Below are 25501 nucleotides of genomic sequence, written 5' to 3' on the forward strand. Positions count from 1 at the left end.
AGTTGCTGAAAGCCCAAATATGTCTTTGGTATTACAGTATGTTGGTTTCTCTCCTTTGGCAATTACCGCTTCCATTATAGGCCCCCGTTTTATACAATCGCCTTATTATGGGACCGTAAAGATATCATATCCATTTGTTATATGAAATAAATAATCTCAAATTAGCACAGCAGCGCCCAGCTATATTAAAATCCATCACATATACAACAAATCCATGGGGATCAACCCTCAAAACACAGGATTTCTTTAAATAAGTACTCTTTTTACAAAAATAACTGTTTTTCTTTTGAAGAAAGGAAAATAGAGGCATATTATAATATACAGGATTAAGTCGGACACTATTTATCTCATAGTCAGGCCCAATCACACTTGTCATATCATACAGTACGGTAAGTGAACCCAAGTCATTGCCACAATTGGGGTACATTGTGCAGTGTGCCCTCTACAGGAGGGAAGGGGTAAAATAATGTAGCAGTCAATACTAGCCTCCAGCTAATTAATATTCTGGGTTATGCCTGGCACAGGGCATAATCTTGAGTTTCCCCTATCCCTGACGCCATACAGCTTTCAGCCTCACACATGCCTATTAGGATGCTGATTTCGAGTCAGGAGACCAACAACCACTCTGTGCATCGCAGTCCATGCTAGGACCGTGGCACACAGATGTGTGAATCCATCCTTAAAGGAATTGCCCAGGATTTAAAAAATCATGGTTGCTGTCCTCCAGAAAACAGTGTTTAACCCGTTCACTGGTCATATATGGTATTCCAGCTCAACTTCATTCACTTCAATGGGGCTCAGCTGCAAGACTAGACACAACTCGTGGACAGATGTGGCATCATCAGGAGGCCTCCCCCAAAAGTGACAGATCCAATCAGAATCAATAGGCTCTGGCAGCATTAAGCTAATGAGATTGGACTTGACACAATGTATCAGTTTCATCAAAGTTTTCTCTGAAGTGTCCCATTTAACGGGTCTGTCTTGTTGCAGTCATTGGGGACAAATCTGGGTCCAACCACAATAACCTCTCCAAGGTGCCAAAATAGAATGGTAGCAGCACTTGGAGGTGTTACTTCATTTTTTATGCAACCACATGGTCAGCCATTAATTAAGACTAAAGACAGCAAAGGCCAACTGGAGTTGACAAGAAGCATGTCGCTTCATTTTCTTTGCAACCACATGGTCGGCCATTGACTATGAATAAAGACAGCAAAGGCCAACTGGAGTTGACAAGAAGCATGTCGTTTCACTTTCCTTGCATCCACATGGTCGGCCATTGACTATGAATAAAGACAGCAAAGGCCAACTGGAGTTGACAAGAAGCATGTCATTTCACTTTCCTTGCAACCACATGGTCGGCCATTGACTATGAATAAAGACAGCAAAGGCCAACTGGAGTTGACAAACAAGCATGTCGCTTCATTTTCCTTGCAACCACATGGTTGGCTACTATGTAAATGAATACAAAAAGGCCATCTGGAACAGACAAGAAGCATGTTACTTCAATCTCCATGCACCCACATTGTCGGCTATTTACTATAATTGAAGACAGAAAAGGCCAACTGGAGCTGACAAGAAGCAAAGTGGCAAAGCACTTCCTCAATGCCACTTTCAGTGATTAGTGGGATCCTGTTGGACATTTGTGACCTTTCTTAGTGTGATTTTCCACCAATGTTTCTGATGAGAGCTATAAACATAAAAGTTGTCTCCATTCTCTTAATGTCTTAATTTAAGTGGAAGCTAGTATTTAACCCCTTCCAACCTATAGTGGGCGCTCTGCATGATGCATGCAAATTTTGCACCAGTCATGCCAATCATTTTCTAATACAAGTGTGATTAAGCCGCACATAACGATAAACTATGAACCTGAAAAATATCTGACTCTTGGCAATAAAAACACTGCCCGGTGACAAAACTCTATTCAGTAGGTTCAGAATAAAGCTGTGAGTGTTCGGTGGAGTCTAAAAGGAAATATCCAAAAATATCTAAAATTGCACTGATCTCTCTCACAATATCTAGCATCATCAGCGATAGACACATGTGCATCATATGCATACAGGTCATGAAAAGCAACATACAGTCACATAGGTAAAGTGTCGCTAACTTCGCCGGTCGCTTTTGATCTGCTTTAACTTCACTCGTAAGCTGTGCCGTATACTATCGCGTTTTCCATTTCAGGACGCCATTGCCTTTGACGAGGCAAAGTCCAGGTACGTTGGTGGTCATTCCTTCATCCTGTATATTACCAGCGGAGAGTTCTGTGTCAGGTGACTGTTAGAATAGCCCATCGGATACATAATATTTTCGGCAGCATAAGGCACAATATGATATGAGCACAACTCCTCGTAGTGCAGTGATTGGGAATAACAACCCTTCACCATGAGCTTCACCCGTTTTCTAGCGTCTGTACCCCTGCTGCCGGGGCTGCCCTTACAGCAGTCATAGTTTTCTTTATCGGCTTCCAGGTGAATCTTCCTGAGCAAGTTGTTGATCAACACTGATCTCCTTAAGTAGATTTCTGGGTCTTCAAGGAAGCGAAGCTTTTCTAGAGACAGTTTGAGGATACAGGACCGGTCTTCTGGTATTATCAAGTGCTGTAAAAATTAAATATCAAATCAGCACAAATATTCTGTAATAAGTAAATAACATTATCAATACGTCATCATAGCAGAAAATTGTCATTGACTTGTCCCAACACCAGTGTCGGGCTCTGCTCCCTTTTCCTGTGGCTGCCTCCCTTTGCTGTAGTTCATGCCAAGTTTTATTGTTCACCTGTCCCGGCTCCAGCACCGGGCTTTGCTCTCTTTTCCTAAAGCTGCCTCCGTTTATTGTAGTTCACGCCTGGTTGTACTGTTGCTCACCTGTCGCGGCTCCAGCATCGGACCTTGCTCTCTTTTCCTATGGTCACCTCCTTTTGTTGTAATTCTCATCAGGTTTTATTGTTACTCACCGTGCTCTGCTCTCTCTTCTTATGGCTGCCTCCTTTTATTGTAGTTCACGTCTGGTTGTACTATTCCTCACTAGTGATGAGCGAGCATGCTCGTTTAACCCTTTCGCCAAGCATGCTCAAGTGCTTTCCGAGTATCTTTGGCGTGCTCATATATTAAGTTTAAGTCCTTGCATCTGCATGATTTATGACGGTTAGCCTCAACACATACAGAGATTGCCTGTTTGTTAGGGAATCTTCACATGTGTTGAGGTTGACTAACAGTCATAAATCATGCAAACGCAGGGACTCAAACTTAATATACGAGCACACCAAAGATACTCGGAAAGCACCCAAGCGTGCTCGGCGAAAGGGTTAAACGAGCATGCTCGCTCATTACTATTTCTCACCTATCCTGGCTGTAGCACCGGGCTTTGCTCTCTTTTCCTATGGCTGCCTCCTTTTTTTGTAGTTCACTCCTGGTTTTACTGTTTCTCACCTGTCTGAGCTCCAGCACCAGGCCTTGCTGCCTTTTCCTTTGGCCATCTCACTTTGTTGTAATTCGCCAGGTTACTTTGTAAAACTGGAGTAGATCATGGCAAAAAAAAAAAGGTGACCATAACAAAAGGGCACAAGGCCTGCAACTGAAGCCGGGACAGCTGAGAAACAGGAATATATTCATGCTAAACAGGCAGTAATTACGCCCATTGTGGTATGATTGATGTAGATGGAGATGGAGGGGAGGAGTCCTGAGGAGATAATTTGCATATTCCCACTGCATTTTGGGGTAAGTGAAGAGTCTCCGCGAGCTCAAAGAACACTGGATTTTGGCTGTTGGAGCTGAAAAGAGGACATCGGTAAACCAGGGGAGGAGTCCTGAGGAGATAATTTGCATATTCCCACTGCATTTTGGGGTAAGTGAAGAGTCTCCGCGAGCTCAAAGAACACTGGATTTTGGCTGTTGGAGCTGAAAAGAGGACATCGGTAAACCGCGCGCCTACCAGCGCGCGCATTTTGAAGCTTTTTTTTAAGCTTTTTTCACTGTTTTCAGAACATTAACAATAAGAACATGGAAGAGTCCAGGAGCCATTTGGTGAGCTGCATATCCTGCTACATGTTCACAGACTTGCCAGTGGAAAAGCCAAACTTCACATGCCAGAAATGCAAGCTTGTGTCCCTGTTGGAGGAAAAGTTGCGAAATCTAGGAGAGAGGTGAACTACCTTGAAAATCATTAAGGAAGGTGAAGAGTTCTTAGACAGAGCAGAATTATCTCTTCATGATTCAGAAAGAGAAGAAATTCTAACTGCACCTGACGAAACAGAGGAATGGAAGCATGTGACCCACAGAAGCAGGAGGATCGAGAGGCAGTCAGCACCCATACTGCTCAGGAACCAGTACCAGGCTCTCACGCAGGAGAACCATGAAGAAATACAGCAAAATAAGACTTTGCCAGCAATGAATAACCTTGTAAGCCCTCAGAATCCTCCTGGATGGAGAAAGAAGAATGTTGTGAAGAAAAAACGGAGAGTGGTGGTTATGGGGGATTCCCTGTTAAGAGGAACAGAGGCCGCTATCTGCAGACCAGACATAACCTCAAGAGAAATGTGCTGTCTTCCAGGAGCAAAAATTAAAGATGTGTCTGACAGGATATCAAGACTCTTCAGACCTACAGATCACTACCCATTCCTGCTAATACATGTGGGGACAAATGACACCGCAAGAAAGGACCTGGAAACCATCTGCAGTGACTTTGAAGACTTAGGCAAGAAAGTGAAAGAATTGGGAGCGCAGGTGGTCTTCTCATCCATCCTCCCAGTGGATGGCCATGGAACAATGAGGTGGAATAAGATTCTACAGGTGAACAACTGGCTACGTCGATGGTGCCGTCAACAAGGATTTGGATTTCTGGATCACGGAATGAATTACCTATACGATGGACTACTTGCTAGAGATGGGATGCACCTTACGAAGACTGGAAAACATGTATTTGGAAGTCGCCTTGCTACACTCATCAGAAGAGCTTTAAACTAGAACAATGTGGGAAGGGAAGCAAAAGGCCAGAAAAAGCCATACAGCTGACAAATACTATTGAGATCTCTGCTACTGGAAGTGGAAAGGAAGAACAAAGACAAAACAATTTAAATAATAAAAATATGGGAGGAAGAGAAACCAATCACAAACTAAAATGTTTTTATACAAATGCACAAAGCATGGGCAACAAACAAGGAGAATTGGAACTACTAATGCAGGAAAAGGAATATGATGTCATTGGAATCACTGAAACTTGGTGGGACGATACACATGATTGGAATAAAAGGCTAAAAGGCTACAACTTATTTGCAAGAAACAGACTTGATAAACGAGGAGGAGGTGTCGCATTGTATGTTAGAAAAGCGTATATCTGCACAGAGATTGAAGCTTCAGAGACTGGGAGTTCTGTGGAAACTGTTTGGGTAAGAATACAAGGAGAGAACAACGGAAAGGACACCATTGTAGGCATTTACTACAGGCCACCTGGGCAAGCTGAAGATATGGATGAACTCTTTATGTATCAAATGACCAAGTTCTCCAAAAAATATGACGTAGTGGTCATGGGAGATTTCAACTATCCAGACATTTGTTGGGAATCTCTCTCAAGTAAAACTAACAGGTCAAGCAAATTCTTATCCTCTCTTGCTGACAACTTTATCTTCCAAACGGTAGGGGAGAAAACAAGGGGATCTGCTACTTTGGATCTAATCCTAATAAACAGGGAGGAAATGGTTGAGGAGGTAAAGGTGGCTGGGACCCTAGGAGGCAGCGATCATGCTATTATAGAATTTTGGATAACTAGAGGAGGAAGACATGTGAAGACTCAAACTTCAAGGTTAGATTTTAGAAAGGCAGATTTTAAGAGACTCAGAAAGAGAATAGGAGGGATCCAATGGCTGGATGTCCTTAAGGACAAAAATGTCCAGGAAGGATGGGAAATTTTTAAAAATGAGATTCTCAAAGCACAATCGTTAACAATCCCGAAAAGTAGGAAGAATGGGAAGCATTTAAGGAAACCAGGATGGATGAACACAGAACTTAAACACATGCTAAAAAGAAAGAAAGAAATGTTTATTAAATGGAAAGAGGGAGGCATATCTAAAGAAGATTATAATGCAGTCTGCAGATCCTGCAGGGCACGTATCAGGTTAGCTAAAGCGGACAATAAATTAAGGCTTGCAAGAGATGTCAAAAGCAATAAAAAAGGATTTTGGGGGTATGTCAAAAGTAAAAGAAAAGTCAAAGATGCTATAGGATTTTTACAGGATGAAAATGGAGAAATGGTAAGAGAGGATGTTGAGAAGGCAGAACTTTTTAATGCCTATTTTGCATCTGTTTTCTCTCAGAAAGAAAATGTAACATCAACTGATCTTCACTGTCCTTTTAAAGGAATAGAGGAATCCAAGTTATCTGTAAACAGAAAGATTGTGATGGAATATTTAGCTAACATAAATGAGTTCAAGTCTCCAGGTCCAGATGAATTACACCCCAGAGTACTGAAGGAGATCGTAGAAGAAATTTTAGAACCACTCTCCATAATCTTTGAAAATTCTTGGAGAACAGGAGAAGTCCCAGAAGACTGGAGAAGAGCAAATGTTGTTCCTATGTTCAAAAAGGGGAAGAAGGTGGACCCAGGGAACTATAGGCCGGTGAGTCTGACTTCTATACCAGGAAAGATCTTTGAACAAATTATTAAACAACATGTATGTAAGTACACGGATAAGAATGAAGTGATTAACCAGAGTCAGCATGGGTTTGTAACTAACAAGTCATGTCAGACTAACTTAATTTCCTTCTATGACAGAATCACTGACTGGGTGGATCAGGGAAATGCTGTAGATATAGTATATCTTGACTTCAGCAAAGCATTTGACAAAGTATCTCACACCATCCTTATTGAAAAAATGACCAAGTATGCAATGGACCAGGCAACTGTTAGGTGGATTCATAACTGGCTTAGTGATCGGACTCAAAGGGTGGTTGTAAATGGCTTCACATCCAGCTGGATGAATGTCTCAAGTGGGGTACCACAGGGCTCTGTCCTGGGACCTGTATTGTTCAACATCTTTATCAATGATTTAGATGAAGGAATTGAGGGTAAACTGATTAAATTTGCTGATGACACAAAGCTAGGAGGGATAGCTAATACTAGAGAAGAGAGAGAGAGGATTCAAAAAGACCTAAATAAACTGGAGCAGTGGGCAGCAACCAACAGAATGGTTTTTAACAGGGAAAAATACAAAGTACTACATCTGGGCAATAAAAATGAAAAAAGCATATACAGAATGGGAGGAATAGAGCTAAGCAACAGTACATGTGAAAAAGACTTAGGTATACTAATAGATCATAGACTGAACATGAGTCAACAGTGTGATGCAGCAGCAAAAAAGGCAAATACAATTCTGGGATGTATTAACAGAAGCATACAGTCTAGATCACGTGAAGTCATTATCGGTCTTTACTCCTCTTTGGTCAGACCTCATCTGGAATACTGTGTACAGTTTTGGGCACCACATTTTAAAAAAGACATAGACAAACTGGAGCAAGTTCAGAGAAGAGCGACCAGAATGGTGACTGGTCTGCAAACCATGTCCTATGAGGAACGGTTGCAGGATTTGGGAATGTTTAGCTTGCAAAAAAGAAGACTGAGAGGAGACTTAATAGCTGTCTACAAATATGTCAAGGGCTGTCACATTGTAGAAGGATCATCTTTATTCTCATTTGCACAAGGAAAGACTAGAAGCAATGGGATGAAACTAAATGGGAGGAGACACAGATTAGATATTAGAAAAAACTTTTTGACAGTTAGGGTGATTAATGAGTGGAACAGGCTGCCACGAGAGGTGGTGAGTTCCCCTTCAATAGACGTCTTCAAACAGAGGCTGGACAGACATCTGTCTGAGATGATCTAGTGAATCCTGCTTTGAGCAGGGGGTTGGACCAGATGACCCAGGAGGTCCCTTCCAACTCTACCATTCTATGATTCTATGATTCTATGATTCTATGTATCGGATAAGCACATGAAATTTCACACATACTCAATTGAAGCCAGGTGTGCTTCCTTCATCTTCATAGGTTCATGGCACATGTTCCGTAAGTTGGATACTGGTGAGCTGATCGCTGCAGCAGAGCTGCCTACAGCACAGAAGAGCAAATCAATAGTTCACTACTGGAACATCCACTTTAGACAGGAGTTACATGTAGGTGTTTCAAGGTCTGTATAAGGACAGCGATCTACAGACCGAATAAGGGTCTCCTAACCGAACTAGACAGTCTTATTGTCACGGTTTCTACATTGACTGTGGCCAAGAATCACTGTGAGTGACAGCTCAGCCACCCTATGGGATCTGGAGTGTGTTGGACTGTCAGTTTTGTGAGTGACAGTCCAGTCATCCAATCTGATCCTGGGGCGTGCTGGGTCGTCAACATTTTGATTGACAGCCCTGCTGCTCAATCTGGTTTAGCCTGTGGGCATTTATTCAGGTGCCTACCACCCGTAATCATTTGCAAGGTATTTAGCTGGCTAGCTGCTAGTAGTCTGTGTCAGTTGTAGATTGGCTTTAGGTAGATGTGTATACTTGCTCTGTGTCTAACTCTGATCTTGCTGATGACCCTGGATTTTGTTGTGATGACTATTTTGGATTATCCCTTCTGCTCTTGACACTCTCTGACTTCAGGTATCTGACCCCGGACTTGGCCTCTGACTATCCGTTTGTTGTACTCCCTGGTTTTGATGTACCTTACTGGCATTTGACACCAGACTGTTACCTAACCACACCTTTGTCTCATCCCTCTGTACTACGAGCCCTCCTGGTATCTGACCTCGGACCTCCTGACTACCAATGCCTCATGACTTGCCTGTAAGTATTGACTCAACGTCACACTCATAGCCTTATATGAATCTGTTGAGTTTGGGTCAGTAAACCCTTGGTCGGTCCATGCATCCCAATCCGTACTCAAACCATGAAACACTGGTGTGTGAATTTCACCTTAGTGTGCCGGGCAGCATTATGCAACTGTGTATGTGCCAGATTTCAAGTGCTAAATCAAATCACGGTCCATCTATCTCCATTTGCCTCAGAGGCGTTATATTTCATAGACATGGGGGGACGTCATTCTGTACAAATTCAACAGAAAAAATGTGGCAAGCTCCACTGAATTATACATGTACAGAGGTATATTCTTCTAGAAGAGAGTATCTCCATATATACAGAGTACACGGAAGCCTATGCACTGCAGTACAGGCTCTGTGTACACAGCTCTACTGTATGTAAGAGCCATAAGGCTTTATTCCCATGTGCATTAATGTGTGAAGTGTACCCCTTGTGTGCACAGCCTTAGGCCGCCTGCAGACGAGCGTATGAAAAATTAGAAAATAAAATCATTAGAGTTTTCTGGATGAAACTTGTACAATTTTTTTTTCTAATTTTCATCAGGTGCCATCCGTGTGATGTCCATATCCTATCCATTTGCGATCTGTTTTCATACAACTAGATTAAATCATGTACATGATCAAATACAGATTCCTAGGTTTATATTAGAAATCTATCTGTAAATATCGGATTCCACTCTGATGGTCCATGTTGGGATCCAATTTTTTTTTCACGCACCCAAAGGCTTGAATGTGTGAGTCTCATTTGAGACTCACGTGAAAGTAGTGCATGCTGCAATTTTTTTTTTCCCCCGGACAGAGAAAAAAATTAGTCACAGCCTTTATTGAATAACTTGGGTCAGTGAGCTGTTAAAAATCAGATAATGCACATCCGATTTATACGCTTGTCTGCATTAGCTCTTAAACAGACATTACAGTCCACAAAAAAGATCACCTGGATAGATGGTAATTGTTACATCAGTGTAGGTTCCTCCACTTGTTTTCCCACTGTGCACTAAAACATGGTCTCCCCTTGTCGCAAAACCACAGCCAGGAAGAGGTTAAATGAGCTGTCAATCAAAAGCACACAAATGATGCACTTGACTATCATTGCTGTTCTTATAGACAATGCAAAAAGTGGCAAATAAATTTTCTCTTGGCCGCAATCTTGGGACCAGGATAGAACTGGGAATGGTGGTCACCTCTTTTGGAGATCAGTAGATCAGTTGGGTCCCCAATGGCCACCCATGTGAATAGCTGAGGATTGTTTTAGACCTTTAAGGGTATATAAGGGTAGTTGTTCCTTTTAAAATAATTTTTGTACCCCATAGGAACTTACTTTTGGAAAATACCCCTGGTAATCCTCATGTAAATTTTCTTCTTCTGCATATTTCCTCTTAAAGTAGGCTATTTTCGACGTTGTTGAAATGGATTTGTCTTTCTGGAGATGTGCCTGTCATGGAAATGGAAAACATTGTCAACTTAGTAAGGGTATTCTTAGATAAAGATCAAAATGTATAGAAAAACAGCCTTGATCTTTTGGATTAGCCAGTGGAGTACATGGAAGAAATATGGGTCAGACCCATAGTAAGGATAAAACTGGTGCCCCCTTATTATAGCGCTCTGTTACGCCTGCTTATGAAAAAATGCATTGTTGTTGAGATTGAAGGTTGTTTAAGCAGTCAGACCCCCACTGACCACACATTAATAGCACCTGTCGGCACGTTGAAAAATGCTGACAGGTTCCCTTTAAAGACATACAACCAATTTAAAAAAAAAAAGAAGTCTCCACTGCTGTCCTCAAATGAAGCCACTAGAGGTCCTCAAAAGCCAACAAAAAGGAAAAAGAATCAAAAAGGCAAGAGTTAGGCCATGTGCAGAGAGAGGATTTTTTGAGCCATTCAAAAACAGTTTTTCAAGTGGAAACCGCTTCAGAAAACACCTTTACGGGGGGTTTGGAGTTTTTCTTTTCCTCAAGCGTTTCTCGAAAGTGTTTTGAAAGATTTTTTTTTTTTTATCCCCAAAAGTGTTTTTTGAAGTCTTTTATATTGACTGTTCCTAATAGAGATGAGCGGATCGCTTTGCGCAACCCTAGTCCATAGTCTAGGTCAATGCTCTCTGGTGGTAGACAGGAGCTGCGCAAAATTCATGAGTTTCTGGGTTCCCCATGCGGTGTTTGAATCTCTAATCTGCGTGGCATGACGTCTCGCCAGCCCAGCTAATAATAAGTTGAGCGTGGGATCCCGGAGGGTAAGGAAATTTGCACATCTCCTGTTCACAGCCAGAGACCACTGAACTGGATCATGGACCGCGTGTTACACAAAGTGATCTGCTCATCTCTAGTGCCTAATCAATTCAAGATCCGCTTCAAAGAAGTGACAGGCACTTTCTATCTATCCACCCTGCGTTTTTCAAAACCTGAATAGGACGAACACTCAAAAAGAAGTCTACATAAGAACAACAAAGAGGGTTAAAGAGTTTGTCCACTACTTTAACATTGATGACCTATCCATAGGTTCTGACCGGTAGGGGTGCCCCCGCCGATCAGCTGTTCCCTGTGTCGGCAGCGGCTGTAACTGCTCAGTTATGGTGCAGTTCTGTCGATGGAATAGTGGCCATGGCTGGGAATAGCATATACACCCACCATTGATTTGAATTAGGGGCCGATTGGCGGTATCTGTCCGTGGCCACTATAAAGTTGACTGAGTTGCACTGTGCATCCCCGCAACTGAGCAGTTCCGACTGCCGTCAACACGGAACAGCTGATCGGCAGGGGCGCCAGGTGTTGGGTAAGGAGATGGAAATGCTGCACATGTTCCCCTTTGAAGCTGTGTGTATTGTTGCAATTTGTTATGATGCTTGTGACGCGCCCCCTGGGCCGTGGGGTACTCGGCAGCCGGGCCTCTTATGGATGCCGGTATAGGGAATATGACGGTGGCTGGCCCGGTCCATGACCCAGGGCGGTCAGTAAAAAGGGGGATATTTATAGGGGATTTGGAAAGTTCGTGACGCCACCTGTGGAATGCGGCTAAAGGGGGCCGCCGCTGCGGAGCAGTCCTCTGGAGCTGGTGTTATGGCAGCAGGGATGGTGTGGCTCTCCACAGGTAGAGCTAGCTCCAGGGCAGTGTAGGGGTAGATGGTGGATGCTGGGGAGAGACGGAAGGACGGTCCCGAAGGAAAGACGGACACTCACACGGGGGATAAGCTTCAGTACCTTTACTGGTGACTATGCAGGCACGGTCCAGGGTACTCCAGGCGAAGGGCGCACTTTTGGACTCTCCCCAGTGAGCGGGTATAGGGCCTCCTGATCCGTAGCTTTACTCGCCAAGTTTCTGGCCTGCCTGGAACTAGGCCTAGCTTGGTTACAGTCTCTCTCCTTGCACCTGCTGACCTGGTGGTAGGGCCTTCTTTTGGAGATCACTCTCCCTGGACGCTGGGGCCTCCGTGACTCCTAGCCCTGGTACTGTAGTCAGCGTTTGGTAAACCTGGGACCTGTAGTCCTCCAGGGGTTCCGGTGGTTCCTACTGGGTGTAAAGGGTCCCTGTAGGCGCGGACCCGGTGTCCGGTATATATCTCGGGGTGAGCCTGGTATGCTCCTCTGCCCCCTCGCTACTTCTTCCTTCTCCTCTCACCTTCGGCCCACTCAAGGCCCTCACTAGGCCTTCACACGTGCTGTAGGCCTTGGCTCGCCTAAGCACAGCAGCCTGCTTGCTGCTCTCTGAGCGTCAGCACGCTCTCTGCTCAATTCTGAGCTCTGTCCCTCTCTGTGTCTGAGAGACTAACTAACTGAGCTGCCTGGCTCCACCCTCCCTATATATATCCCTAATGGGCTCCCTCTGCTGGTCTGAGATGGTAGGGTAGAGGTGTGTGAATGTGTGAGGGCCTCTTGTGGAGAAGTCCATCCATGCACCCTTCTGGGCTCTGTGGCACCAATGCGCAGCAGGGCGCCACACTTGTATGTGTAATAGTCAGTCAGTATTTTTAGTGATGAAGCTGTATTCTGCCCAGCAACAGGTAGTTAACAGGGACGTTAGGGTTGGGACTAGCCCAGAGTGGGTGGGAGCTGAAGGGAGAGAAAGCGTTTCCTGCTAGGAAACCATGCGCTACTACACGCTATCTTATATTCAGGAATCAAGGGACAATTAGTTCTGATTAAGGTCCATATGTAGGACTGAAACGTTAACAAACAACTATAAAGATTGCCAAATAAAACTTGTTTTCTTTCACTGCAATGTCCGGAGTGCCAAGTCTCTCTATTACATGGTTATGCATAGTGTTATAGGTAGTGTAAGATGTATATAGTTGACTGCAGTATAGGTAGTGACGATAGGGTAAGACAGACCTGGGCAAAGTGCGGCCCACGGACCGCACCGTGCCATCCCACACCCGCCTGCTCGTTGTCTCCTCTTTCTCCATCCACGCTGACTGCATTGGTGGAGGAGGGGCATCCAACCCCTTCCTCCACTGACTAGCGTGTGAAACAGCTGACACGATGACGTAATTTCATTGCGTCAGCAGTGTACTGTGGGGAGTCAGCGCAGCGGATACAGGAGCAGATGCAGAGCACCAGGTGAATGGGACCGAGGTGAATATGCGATGTTCTTTTTTTCATGTGTATGGGATGTTTGGCTGGACAAGACAAAGCTATGAGGGTCTCATCCAGGACATGGGGAGTCTATGGAGGTTTCAACCTGGACATGGAGAGGCTGATGGGATCTCATGCTGGACATGGGGAGGCTGTGGGGCTCTCTTTGGGGAGAGAAGACCAAAGGCGAGGGAAAGCGAAATCCTGAAGTGAAGTGACTTGACAAGAGAGAGAGTGGCTTTCTGAAGATGGGTCCTTGGAGAGGACTCCAAGTTACGCGCTCTAGAGCTTGTAACGCAGAAGGTAGCAGGCCTAAGCAGGACTGAGTACGACGGACTAGTGGGGGTCCCGAGTGCAAAAGTTTCAGTGCACCAGTAGCGGAGGAAAAAGTAGCGGAACCCAGGGCGAGTAAGGAGACTTTGTGAACAGGACTGTAGCGTTAGAGCTGAGTCGGGGTGAATTATGTAGAAACAGTGTGCCTCACTAGCCCTGGAGTAATCTACAGAAGAGGAATACTGTTTGGAAATTGCTTCGTACTCTAAAGGAAATGTCCATAAGACTTTGTACCCACTAGCCCTTGTATATAAGCCTTATCAAGTTACCATTCAGTAAAGACTTTATTTTTGAACGGCGGTCTCCTTTATTCAATTGTGGAACTTTTTCTTGGCTAGCTCTCACCACCGGCTACACCCGGCCTGCACAGGCGTAAGGCCCTCACAGCACAAGTCCACACACCCAGCCAGGACCCACACTTTCATGTAGCGTGCCGGGGCGTAAGAGGAGACGAGTACCTCGACCACAGCTACCACCCCGTACCAGCTCTACTCCATAAAACGCAAAAATCTTTTTTCACATAATCTCAAAGGAGTTTTCCCAAAATCGCAAGTTAGCCCCTATCCATAGGAGAAGAGATAACTTGCTGACCAATTGGGGTCCAACTGCTGGGACCCCAGCAATCCCGAGATTGCAGCTCCATCTTGACTTTCCCAGAGATGTTCATGGCCAGACTACACTCCACTCCATTCACTCTCTATAGGACTGCCAGAGAAAGCTGAGAACAGAGCTCCATATTTCTGGCAGTCCCATTGACAATGAATGGTGCAGAGGTCGAACTTTGGCACCTCTCTTACATTCAAGAAGGAGCTCTGCAGAGGCTGATTCCCACGATCCAGATCCCTGTTCTCAGTATCCTTGGGTGTCCCAGCAATTTGTCCCCACAGTGATCAACAAGTTATTATCTATCTTATTTATGGGGTTTTCTCATATTCTGGCAGTTGTGGTGGATGTGCAGATGTGTAGTACAGCCGCCTCTCTGCCATGGATCGCGTGGGCACAGTGGTAGTTTCTGTGCAATCACCGTGACTTCACCAAAGCTTTTAGTGCCAGATGCCACTTGTCTTGTGCTTGATGGCACAAGAGGATCCAACCCAATATCAAGCTGGAGGCTTATTGGCATATAATATATTACATGAAATACAAGAAATATACACAGATGACTCTACACACGGGTGGCTCCGGGTTGGCAGTAAAACCTGAGATCCTGCAAAAAAAATTATTTGCCAAAAGAAATAAAATCAATCTGTTGATTTTGGCTCTGGAAGGGGACTTGATAGAGAACCGACAGTTCAAGAGGAAAATCATGGCATTACAAACAGTGTGCACAGCGCACAGGACCATCTGGTTTATGGTGCTCTCACTTGTGTTACTATTAATATTACTATGGGGTGGGGGGTTGATAAGAGTTTTTCTTGTATACTTATCAAATTATTAACGCTCAGATTACACTGTACGGTTGTAAGAAAATAGCAGCTTGGAAGATAATTGGGAACTCCTGGAAACCTCCGTTCTCTGGATAGACAGGGATCCCAGCAGAAAACCCCGGAATTTATCTATGGTTTTGTATAAATTGGATTAGAAGGAAGGCGACTTCTGAATTTCATGCAAAAAGAAGGAATGGGCAGTATTCTTACATGAGCTTATATACAGTGGGGAAAAAAAGTATTTAGTCAGCCACCAATTGTGCAAGTTCTCCCACTTCTAAAGATGAGAGAGGCCTGTAATTGCCATCATAGGTAGACCTCAACTATGAGAGACAAAATGAGAAAACAAATCCTGAAAATCACATTGTCTGATTTTGAAAGAATTTTCTTCAAATTTTGGTGGAAAATAAGTATTTGGTCAATTACAAAAGTTCATCTCAATACTTTGTTATATATCCTTTTGTTGGCAATGACAGAGGTCAAACGTTTTCTGTAAGTCTTCACAAGGTTGGCACACACTGTTTCTGGTATGTTGGCCCATTCCCCCATGCAGATCTCCTCTAGAGCAGTGATGTTTTGGGGCTGTCGCTGGGCAACATGGACTTTCAACTCCCTCCAAAGGTTTTCTATAGGGTTTAGATCTAGAGACTGACTAGGCCACTCCAGGACCTTGAAATGCTTCTTACGAAGCCACTCCTTCGTTGCCCTGGCGGTGTGCTTGGGATCATTGTCATGCTGAAAGACCCAGCCATGTTTCATCTTCAATGCCCTTGCTGATGGAAGGAGGTTTGCACTCAAAATCTCACGATACATGGCTCCATTCATTCTTTCATGTACACGGATCAGTCATCCTGGTCCCTTGGCACAGAAACAGATCCAAAGCATGATGTTGCCACCCCCATGCTTCACAGTAGGTATGGTGTTCTTTGGATGCAGCTCATTCTTTCTCCTCCAAACACGACGAGTTGTGTTTCTACCAGACAGTTCTACTTTGGTTTCATCTGACCATATGACATTCTCCCAATACTCTTCTGGATCATCCAAATGCTCTCTACCAAACTTCTGACGGGCCCGGACATGTAATGGCTTAAGCAGGGGGACACGTGTGGCACTGCAGGATCTGAGTCCCTGGCGACGTAGTGTGTTACTGATGGTAGCCTGTGTAACGTTGGTCCCAGCTCTCTGCAGGTCATTCACTAGGTCCCCCTGTGGCTCTGGGATTTTTGCTCACTGTTCTTGAGATCATTTTGACCCCACGGGGTGAGATCTTGTGTGGAGCCCCAGATCGAGGGAGATTATCAGTGGTTGTATGTCTTCCATTTTCTAATTATTGCTCCCACAGTTGATTTCTTCACACCAAGCTGCTTGCCTATTGCAGATTCAGTCTTCCCAGCCTGGTGCAGGGCTACAATTTTGTTTCTTGTGTCCTTCGACAGCTCTTTGGTCTTCACCATAGTGGAGTTTGGAGTGTGACTGTTTGAGGTTGCGGACAGTGTCTTTTATACTGATAACAAGTTCAAACAGGTGGCAGTACTACAGGTAATGAGTGGAGGACAGAGGAGCCTCAGAAAGAAGAAGTCACAGGTCTGGGAGAGCCAGAAATCTTGCTTGTTTGTAATTCACCAAATACTTATTTTCCACCAAAATTTGAAAAAAAATTCTTTACAAATCAGACAATGTGATTTTCAGGATTTGTTTTCTCATTTTGTCTCTCATAGTTGAGGTCGACCTATGATGTCAATTACAGGCCTCTCTCATCTTTATAAGTGGGAGAACTTGCACAATTGGTGGCTGATTAAATACTTTTTTTCCCCACTGTAGATAGGCCAGGATAATTAGGGACAGTCTCTCGTGGGGGATGTGAGATACAGAGACCTAGAAATCCAGGATATTCTCATTGGGAGAGGCTTTGTATTCAGGGTACAGGTGCAGCACTAGAGAAGTTTTCGGCAGAAGGAAAACCAGGATAACTTGTATATATTTACTATAACACAATGTACATGGATAGGTATTCTGATTCAAGAGATGAGAATAGAATTGGAGAAAACCTGTCTCCGCTATATACTCCCTTAAAGGGAACCTGTCATGTTGAAAATGGTACCTGTTCTGCAGGCTGGATGTAATAGGGCAGGTGGAGCTGATCAGATTGATGTATATTTGTAAGTAAATATTCAGTATAACTTGTATTTTCTTCACTCAAATCCTTGGTGTATGAAGCATGTGAGTCCAGTGGGCGGTTCTGCTCAGAGATAGCTGTCAATCACTAGTAGGACCGCCCACTGGACTCACATGCTCCAAAATACAGGGAATTTATTGGATAAAATGCAAGTTATACTGAATCCTTTCCCACAAACCCATATGTTATTCTGCCCAGCTCCTCCTGCTCAACACCATGCTGACCACAGATCAGACTGCATATATAATGGGGCAGGTTCCCTTTAAGATATGGTTCTACCAACATCATACTGAAGGTGAACCACTGTGCCAACTTTTAGCCCCCTTTGAGGCTTCAGCACTTCCTGGCCTCGTCAGAATCTGACCTTAAAGTATATCCACCTCTCGGCCCATTTCATGTTATTAAAATGATTACTGTAATATAAAGACATTTATAGGACAGACCAAAGGTTTTCATTCATTTAATAAATCAATGCAAAATATTACTGCCCTAAAGATGGTTGTTTATTTCAAATATTAATGTGGAAATATTAAATTCAATTTAGTGTTGCCATTTTTTTTTGTTTGGTTATATTTATTTATCTCATTTATATAGCGCCATCATATTCCACAGCGCTGTACAGACATTATCATCGCTGTCCCCATTGGGGCTCACAATCTACATTCCCTCTGAGTATGTCTTTGTAATGTGGGAGGAAACCGGAGAACCCGGAGGAAACCCACGCAAACACGAGGAGAACATACAAACTCCTTGCAGATGTTGTCCTTGGTGGTATTAGAACCCGGGACACCAGCGCTGCAAGGCGGCAGTGCTAACCACTGAGCCACCGTGCTGTTATATAAAAACAAAAACAATCTCGGAATCCTACAATGTGTAATGTTAAAAATACAACCAATAAAATGCTAGCACTAAAACAAATCAATGAAACATAAAAAAACACACACACCAAAAAAACTATGGAAAAATGCTAGAAAAAAAACTACACATAAAAACACCAGCTATGGACAAGAGATCAGTGGTGGGCCAATGGGAAGGCTGTCTTTGTTCTACACAGTATATATAAATATGTACCGTATATATAAATGCCCTAACTTGTCCTGCAGATAAAAAAGGTTCCAGGTCCCCCACAAGGGGCACAACAAAACAAGTGCTGCAGAGTGAATTTTTGAGCGATTGGTGTGGGGGGGGGGGGTCTCAAGATCTGGACCCTCACTGATCTACAGGACAAGTTACTATGGGTGAAGGTGTTAAAAATATAAAGAGAAGTTCCCTTTAACCACCACTAACCTGTACATTTTATTGTAATCTAAGGCAAAAATCTTTCCTCTGATCTGAGTTGCACCTTTTTGCAGGGGCAGATTTCGTCCTGTAATACATTGCACTCTATAGACCTGTACTATGCAGCATGCTGTGTGCAGACTGAGCTTTTTTTCTGTTGGAAGCACTAAAATCATAGAAATCTGTGATATATACATATAGCCTCCGAGCATGTTGACATAATTTAATACAATGGTTTGTATTGGAATCTATCTACTTATATGCATCTACCGATGAGCCTACAATGGACTTCTAGGGTTCTCTAAAATTTGATTCAACCTTTCAAATCATTGGATCTTTCTAATAACGATATAGAAAAGATGCATCTTCTTTCCTAGACCCCAATGAAAAATCTATAACGGGTCCTCACCTACTATGTGGCATTTATAATATCGGTTTGTGTGGCAAAGGACGGAGTAGCAGAAGGTGGGTGCGGCTGGTACCTCTGCACCCCTTACAGCTACACCTCTGATAATATTTTTTTTAAAAATGCCATTAATTCCAGTACATAAAAGTGACTCCAAAAATGCAGACGGATTCAGAATCTGACACACACGAGTAACAAAGCTAATGACCCACCTGAAAGTGACAGTTCACTCTGCCGCACGACAGGCGCAGAAGTCTTCAATGGTCCCTCTTAGCCATTTGCACAGCCAGGTAAACATTTCTTTAAAAGCTCGCCTGCTGAGAATAAAAAATGAGGTAACTGCAGATACTATATTAAACCAGATAGGAAAATGGTGATGCAACCGTCCCCATGTGACAGCAGAATAACAGTAATGAGCTGTGAAGCCGATCTCTACCTGTGAACCAGCGCAGGTAATGACTGCTCAGTCACATGGGCGAATTATCACTGGAAACAACACTTGCATTGGAATTATTACTTTAGTAGATCATCAGCTCAAAATATCTCTAAACACCCTTAAATGTCTATATTAAGAAGATCGAACAGCAAAAATAATCAAACTCTGCTCAACCAACAACCACCTATAATCAAATGCCCATTCTCACACCCCTTCTCTTGAAGGGAAAGGGCAGGAGCCTGAAACCTTTGAATTTTTCACCCCTCCTGATTGTGGTCAGTGCTACCGTGCAATCTCTTCATAATGAGGCCAGATGGGCACTTGCTTATTATTTGTATTTTCCTTTCACTATTGAAACAACAAGTTTGATCGGTTTCTAACAGAAGGAACCACCCTTGAGGAACCGTTAAAAGTCTTTTCTCTATGAGGTTTGCTGTGGAGCTTCCTCCTGATTAATTTTACCATCCACACCCTCATTAGATGGGAGGAACAGGCTCTAAGGGTGTACTTACTATAGACAGAGCACTTATGGCCCCAGGAAAGTAGGAGCCCATGCAAATGGGTGACATTTTTAGGTTACTTAAAAAACCACCATTCAATTAAATGGTTCCTGTAATTGAATGTTCTATTTGTATTTCTATGCTCCCTAAACTGATCAAATAAATGGGAAACAAAAGTGGACATGTGAACATAGCCTAAAGGTTTGGATACCAAAGAAGGCTACTTTGGTGAGAGGCAAATTGGGGCCTGGACTGAAGCCCACCTCTCCCTCTCGCCACTGGCGCCCTGTGCTCTTCATAGATGAAAGCAGGTTCACACTGAGCACATGTGACAGAGTCTGGAGACGCCGTGGAGAGCGATCTGCTGCCTGCAACATCCTTCAGCATGACCGGTTTGGCAGTGGGTCAGTAATGGTGTGGGGTGGCATTTCTTTGGAGGGCCGCACAGCCCTCCATGTGCTCGCCAGAGGTAGCCTGACTGCCATTAGGTACCGAGATGAGATCCTCAGACCCCTTGTGAGGCCATATGCTGGTGCGGTTGGCCCTGGGTTCCTCCTAATGCAGAACAATGCCAGACCTCATGTGGCTGGAGTGTGTCAGCAGTTCCTGCAAGATGAAGGCATTGAAGCTATGGACTGGCCCGCCTGTTCCCCAGACCTGAATCCGATTGAGCACATCTGGGACATCATGTCTAGCTCCATCCACCAACGTCACGTTGCACCACAGACTGTCCAGGAGTTGGCGGATGCTTTAGTCCAGGTCTGGGAGGAGATCCCACAGGAGACCATCCGCAACCTCATCAGGAGCATGCCCAGGCATTGTAGGGAGGTCACACAGGCACGTGGAGGCCACACACAATACTGAGCCTCATTTTGACTTGTTTTAAGGACATTACATCAAAGTTGGATCAGCCTGTAGTGTGTTTTTCCACTTTAATATTGGGGGTGACTCCAAATCCAGGCCTCCATTGGTTAATAGATTTGATTTCCATTGATGATTTTTGTGTGATTTTGTTGTCAGGACATTCAACTTTGTACAGAACAAAGTATTCAATGAGAATATTTCATTCATTCAGATCTAGGATGTGTTATTTGAGTGTTCCCATTATTTTTTTGAGCAGTGTGTATGTGTATATATACAGTGTGTGTGTATGTGTATATATATATATATATATATATATATATATATATATATATATATATATATATATATATATATATATATATATTATATTGAAAATGGACATCCAATGTTAGCGTATGTGTTAGGGCTACTTTTCACATTGACGTGCAGTCTGTGTAGGAAAAAGAAAACCACAGCATGTGCGAGCCTGGTCCGATTTTACAGATTTACTACTGCGTGTAAATTGCTCCTGCGCCCATCCGCTGTGTGAACTGACACATAGAGTTGCAAACAAAGCCACTCATGTCTCTACCACTATGACCCCACTTCCTTACCATTTAGGCTTATATGCAGTAGTCATCCATTTTTGACAAATCCAATATTTAAAAAAAAAAAAAAAAATGGCAGACAAAAAAATTGAGCACACTTTTTTTTTTTGTTTTTTTTTTAACCGAATCAGCTAAAAAAATTGATAACAGCTGGAAAGGAGATACATGGAAGACATTTTATGGCACTTCCATTCCAAATCAAAGGAAAGGATCCCATTCTGGAACATTTTAGTTCCGTTTTTATGATCCCAGAACTGATTCAAAAAAATGGTCATCACTTGTGACCTGTGATCAGGTCCTTCCTTAGGAAGCCCTGGGCTCAGATCGCAGATTACATACACGGAGTTGTATAATAAGTGAGCTGCGTGTATTTATAGAGACGTTTTATTACACAGCCGGCTTTGCTCAGGTTCTATCCATCCATTAACTTAGCAACCCGGGTGTGAACTGAATCTAGCAGCAGCTGTGCAAATGACTGGATCTTGATAAAGCCCCAATGAATGGAAGAAGGCCCTGGTACAAATGTAACCCTTTAGTTCAGATAGTTCTAGCAGCTATAGTTTGTGTGTATGTATACGTGTGTGTAATAAATAAATATATATAGAAAATTTTACTATGTAAGAGTGAAGAACAATAATTCTTCGTAATCAAAGTTAAAGGGATATTCTACAACTAAAGCATATACAGTACATTATATAATGAAAAGTTCTGTAATATTTAGGATTTTCTGTCATTTACCTTGTGTAACAAATCAAATTAATTATTATTTTTTTTAAGATGTCTGCCTTCTGTCATTGAATGGTGAACCTAATTGTGTACTGACAGAGGATAAAAGTCTGTCCCGGGCATGTAATAGATGCCGAGGTGTAGCGCTTGTGAAAAGATCTATAAGGATTCCTTAAGACGTCGGTGATCATCGGTGCGATTTTGGATCGCAATGCAAGGACTGACTGCTGCCACGATCGGGTCGGGAGACACGTGGCCGCTCCATACATTGCGATCTGAGATTGGACCGATGATCAAGGACGTCTGAAGGAGCTCTAAAGGCGATGTTCCCACAATGAGTTTTTGTGAGTTTTTTACACTGGGTATTTTCGAAAAAATCAAAGTAACCTATTTTACTTAATGGGTGCAGAAAATCTGCTTCATCAAAAGCTCATCGTGGAAAAGTAGCCTAATCCCACGTTCACACGTTCAGTATTTTACACCAGTATTTGTAAGCCAAAACCATGAGTGAAACAATCAGAGGAAAAGTATAATAGAAAGAAGTCACCACTTCAGCATTTCTCACCCACTCCTGATTTTGGCTTACACATACGGATATAAAATACTGACCAAATACTGAATGTGTGAACGTGGCCTAACATGTTTACTGAAAGGAGCCGGTTTTTCAGCTTAAGGACTACAAGCAGAACTCCTGAAAGTTGAAGAAGTGATGCTTAGGCCATGTTCCTACAGGTGAAAATGCCGCTTTTTCCGCAGGTGTCTACACCAAATTACAACAATAGCAATCTGCTCTGATTATTTCGGTTTTTGCTTTTTTTATGCATTTTTTTTTCCCTTCTTTCTTTGACGCAGCATTTTTTTAGTGCAGAAACACAGGTCTGTGCACTTAAAAACACAATTAAATTTTTTACAGGCTCCTCATAGGAGCTTATAGGGAAAAACACACCCAAAAATGCACAGGGCGACAGTGTCTATCAATGCAGTGGCCATGAGTTTTCATGAAATCACATTCACTCTGCTTGAACGGTTAAATGCAGCAGATCTTCTGAATGCAAAAAAAACCACAGCTCAAAAAATTCAGTTTTTATGCCATGTGGGAACATGTTAGTTCATTGCAAAAATGTCTCAAACACCCATCATTGCCAACTATGGATGGAGACGGTGTAGTTCTGCTTAGATTGGCATGAAAAATCCAACTTTGTAAAACTCCCTAGTGCCTGCCCACTCTTATTTTATAATAGTAATGGATATTTGTAGTGGATCAACCAAAGCTGCAACAAGGATTTGAGGACTGTCACAAATGTGCAAACATATTCTGGAGGGGAGAGATGCAGAACCTCCTCAAAAAGAAGTCATAGTGATACAATCTGGAGGTTTTGAAGCAGCAGCTTTAAAGGAAAGGGGTTTGATCAGAGAAGACGCTAATCTCCCATTCAGGCATCCAACAGTTCAAATAAAAACTATCCTTAGTTATTTCCAAAGATGACCTTGATCAATACAGAAATAAACTGGCCAATCATATCTATTCTAGCAGATGGAAGCGGCAAGTAAGTGGGAAATCACAAATATACTAAACACATTGGTATAGGGCATATAAAACCATTTTTCATGCACAGCTGCTGCAGAACATCTTTTGGATGGGGTAAGGGTGGGGGGGGGGTGAAAACTATCCAAAGAGAGACGTATACCTTCGATAGATTCTGAATCAATGATAAAAGAAGGGCGAAAGTCAGATTATTAGCAATGGCAACTATTCTCCTACGGGTCATTAAGTGTATGTGAACTTGGAGAGTAATCTCTGTTAATCACCTGCTGGACATGTTTTGAAAATATTAAATGGGGACATTAAAGACGTTCTTCAGCAACTACACCAATGCTAAAGGAGGAGAAAAGACTTATCAGGAAGGGCTACTATTCTTCCCAAAAAACATTAAATGCAATGTGACATTTGATGCAGAATACCCACTAATACCTGCCGTCCATTGTAGGAAAAGGAGTGTATTTAAATGGAGACATTAAAGAAGTATTGCAGCAGCTGTAACAGTGCTAAAGGAAGGACTAAACTAAATATACTAAAATACAGATTAGCAGGGGCAACTATACTGCCTCTAGCTATCTATATATATATATTTAATCTCATTAGAGGGTACTTCAACCACCTGCTATCCATTCTGTGAAAACGAGCCTGATTAAATAGTGACAATAAAGAAGTTCTGCAGCAGCTGCACCAATGCTAAAGGTAGGAAAAAAAGATTTATTAGCAAGGACGATTCTTCTTCCAAAGGGGATTCAATATAAGTGACCTCTAAGTTATACACCTGCTGTCTATCTTCTGAAAATAAGCCTGATTAAATGCCCTTAACGAAGTTCTGCAGCAACTGTAACAGTACTAAAGGAAGGGCAAAAAAACATTATTAGCAGGGGCAACTATTCTCTCACTGTGCATTAAATATAAGTGACATCTGCATCAAACATCTACTGTCCATCTTCTGAAAATAAGTAAAATGCCCTTAAAGAAGTCCTGCAGCAGCTGCACAAATGCTAGAGGAGGGGGGGAAAGACTTATAAGTATACGGGACATTAGACCACATCAACTACCTGCTGTCCATCTCCTGAATAATGAATGGGGGCATTAAAGGAGTTCTGCAGCAGCTGTATTGGTGCAGACTTATTGCAGACATGGACTATATTTATAATATAGATGGGCATCAACGAAACTCAATGGCCACACAAGTTAGGGGGCAGCTAGCACCAGGTTCTAGAGGGTAGAGAGAGTAGTAGTCAAAGTGGCCATAGTGGGCAGAGGCCAGGCTGGTTACCTGGTATTGTGGTCTCCTCAGCCAGCTCCTAGGAGACCCGACCTCTCATCGCTTCTCCCCAGCACTCACACGTGTCTCCCGGCTGCGATGCCTCCAGCTTCAGCTGCTGCTCCCCGACCTGACTGCCGCTGCACGCTGTCTGCTCCCGGCAGCTGATTGGTCCAGGAGGAGGAGCTGCTGCTGCTACAATGTTGCTAAGCTGCGTTCTATTCGAAGCGTTGCTAAGTAACGGTGACGCTCAGCGCATCCCAAGAGCATCTTCAGCTGCGAGGACCCGGGCGGTGGAGCCGGAGACATCATGCACACGGCTGTCAGATGCTGCAGAAAACACAGCCAGGCGCTAAAATAAGAGCGGAGGAGGTGTTTTCCCCGAAGGCTTCAAGGATTTTAATTTTTCTCTCACAAGATATTCCCAGGTTTTGCCAAGTTTTACTTGTGTGCAGCCTTCACAGCTGCTCATTAATGGCTTCCAGAGTCTCTGAGTCACAGCCGTGGTGTCAGGAGTCTTATCATTTATTTATACACATTGTTAGGG

General features: G+C 43.3%; 1 long non-coding RNA gene across 1 annotated transcript; it reads right to left on the reverse strand.

The window, feature by feature from the left end:
• Window positions 1–25224, reverse strand: LOC141153674 (uncharacterized). The gene is made up of 4 exons (XR_012247330.1): window positions 24967–25224; window positions 19247–19351; window positions 10169–10282; window positions 1–2594 (listed from the first exon to the last, which is right to left on the reverse strand). It is a non-coding gene; the product is annotated as an uncharacterized lncRNA (long non-coding RNA).
• Between the last annotated feature and the right edge of the window lie 277 nt (window positions 25225–25501).

The sequence above is a fragment of the Phyllobates terribilis genome, unplaced genomic scaffold (genome assembly GCF_046119375.1).
Source record: "Phyllobates terribilis strain yellow unplaced genomic scaffold, ASM4611937v1 Scaffold_7__3_contigs__length_470593459, whole genome shotgun sequence".
NCBI classification, from domain to species: Eukaryota; Metazoa; Chordata; class Amphibia; order Anura; family Dendrobatidae; genus Phyllobates; species Phyllobates terribilis.